Consider the following 2,629-nt stretch of genomic DNA (forward strand, 5'->3'; position numbering starts at 1 on the left):
AAAAGGGGAACCCTCTTGCACTATTTGTGGGAATGCCAACTGGTGCAGCCCTCAGGAAAACAGTAAGGAGGTTTCCTATAGAGTTAAATATAGAACTACCCTACAATCCAGCAATCACACTACTATGTATTTACTCAAAGAATACAAAAATAATCATTCAAAGGGATACACACACACTGATGTTTATAGCAGCATTATCTACAATAGCTAAATTATGCAAACAATCAATGTTCATTGCTTGATGAATGAGTAAAGACAATATGTGTCTCTGTGTGTGTATGATAGAATTATTATATAGAATTATCTATATATTATATAGAATCATATATTATTTATTATTTATTAATCATTATTATTCATAGATTATCTATATATAAGAATGTACATAATATATACTATATATAAAAGAATATATATTATATACTATATATAAATAGAATATTAGCCATAAAAAAGAATGAAATCTTGCCATTTCTGATGAATGGAGCTAGAGAGTATTATGCAAAGCAAAATAAGTCAGAGAAAGACAAAACATATGATTTCACTCGTATGTGGAATTTAAGAAACAAAACACATTGAGCAAAGGGAAAACAAAAAAAAGAAGCAAATGAAGAAACAGACTCTTAACGTTAGAGAATTAACTGAAGGTTACCAGAGGAGAGGTGGGTGGAGAGATGGGTTAAATAGGTGATGAGAAGTAAGGAGTGCACCTGTGATGAGCCCTGGGCGATGTACAGAAGTGTTGAATCATTATAATTTACACCTGAAACCAATATTACACTGTATCCTAACTACGTGGAATTAATACAAAAACTTTTTAAAAATGCAAAAAAGGCTGGAAATTTATTCCTCTTGATTCTTATAAAAACAGAGATGCAAATGTAATAATATATTTAGTTTTGAGACATTTGTAAAATAGTTTTGCTCCTGACCTCATGTACTCATTAAAAAACCCCACTGATATCTTCAGAACTATAGATCATTCATTGAAAATCTTGCTGCATGATAATTAACTTTCAGATTATAGTTTTTCCACATAAAACATTTTTAATCTATAAAACTGGCAATGAAGTTCTCCAGTATAGTTTTGACAATATGGATATTTCCCTAATAACGGTGACAATTAAAATTACATGGTGACTTGGAAGCCAAAAAGAGTTGGTTGTGCCAAACTACACCAATATTTTAGAAATGTCTTCCTATTTCTAGAGGTCTGTTCCATTTCCTTTCCAAAGGTACAATGCAATAACTTAATGGACCAAATCATAGGTTCCTTGGCGTTAGAATCAGGTAGAGCTGGTGCAAATTTCTGTGTCATCATGTATTAACTGGACAAATCTTATTCCTTTGATACTAACTTGTAAAGCTGTTGTGGGACTGAGCCAAGTAATTCTGATAACATGAATGGATTAGTGATTTTCATAAATTCATCTCTCAACTCATCCATTTTTCATTAAATCTCTAATTGCATTTCCATAATCTGCTTCCCTGATAAGTCTTTACCTAGCACAACGACAAGTATCCTGAAAGTCTTCCTTGGAATCTGTACTGTATCATCTTCCCTTTATGCCCAAGATAGTTGATTGCTTAATTAGCTGATGTCTTTTCTTGTTATATTTTCAATTTCCTTCTTTAGCTGATTAGAAATCTGTGACAGTATGGTTACTTTGTTTTTATGCGTTTTAACTTAACAAATCAAAACATTGATGGCAATTATATTGATTGAGAATTGAACCTCATGGTACACCTAACACGGCTTCAAAGAATTTTTACTTCAAAACAAAATTGAGCAAAAATGATTAAATTTGGAAAGTACCAAAATAATCTAAAGAATACCACTTAATATCTACTTGTATTTTAACCCAAGGGGTTGTAGAACATAGTAAAAAATACTTAGCATGATTTTATTAATCAAAAGAGTTATAAACTTCAGTCTTCTATTTCAAGGATCTGTATCAAGACTTCAAATCAGACGTAAGACAGAGAATGAATTCTGTTTGAATGATTAGAGAAGGCTTCCTGAGATTCAATTAATTGAAGTTTATCCTTTGTAAATAAGCAATATGTTTTTCTACTGAATCATTTTCCAAGATTGGAAAAACAATTTGTGGCAAAGGGTAGCATATTTTGCCTTCAAGAATAAAGAACTTTTCTCAGGTGCAGCATGTAAGTAGTTTTTATGTTTCCTAATTTATATACAGTATTTGTAGCACATGTATGTTGATCAAGCAATTTCTATTTTTTCTCTGTATACAGTTATTTTATCTATAAAAAATGAGGTGGAGTAAGTTATCATATAACCTATGGCTCTAAATGAACACAAGAATTTTAAAATATTAATTTAACCTAATGTTGTGGGTCAAGTTGGAAGGAGTAAGAAGATGAATACAGAAGTCATGAATTGACTTTCGTTCAGTGTGAAGACTGAATTCCAGACTTACAGAATGTTTGTCTGAAAGCATACCTACAACATTGCCATTGCCATCTCATTTTCCAAACTGTAAAACTGAGACCTCCAAAGGATTTAATAACTCATCAAATGCCATGCATTTAGTAAAAGAAAATTTTTAAAAAGAGCCTGAAACTATATCACTGGCGTTTTGACATCAATCCACCCAAAACAATGCTC

Source organism: Suricata suricatta, chromosome 5 (genome assembly GCF_006229205.1).
Source record: "Suricata suricatta isolate VVHF042 chromosome 5, meerkat_22Aug2017_6uvM2_HiC, whole genome shotgun sequence".
Lineage (NCBI taxonomy): Eukaryota > Metazoa > Chordata > Mammalia > Carnivora > Herpestidae > Suricata > Suricata suricatta.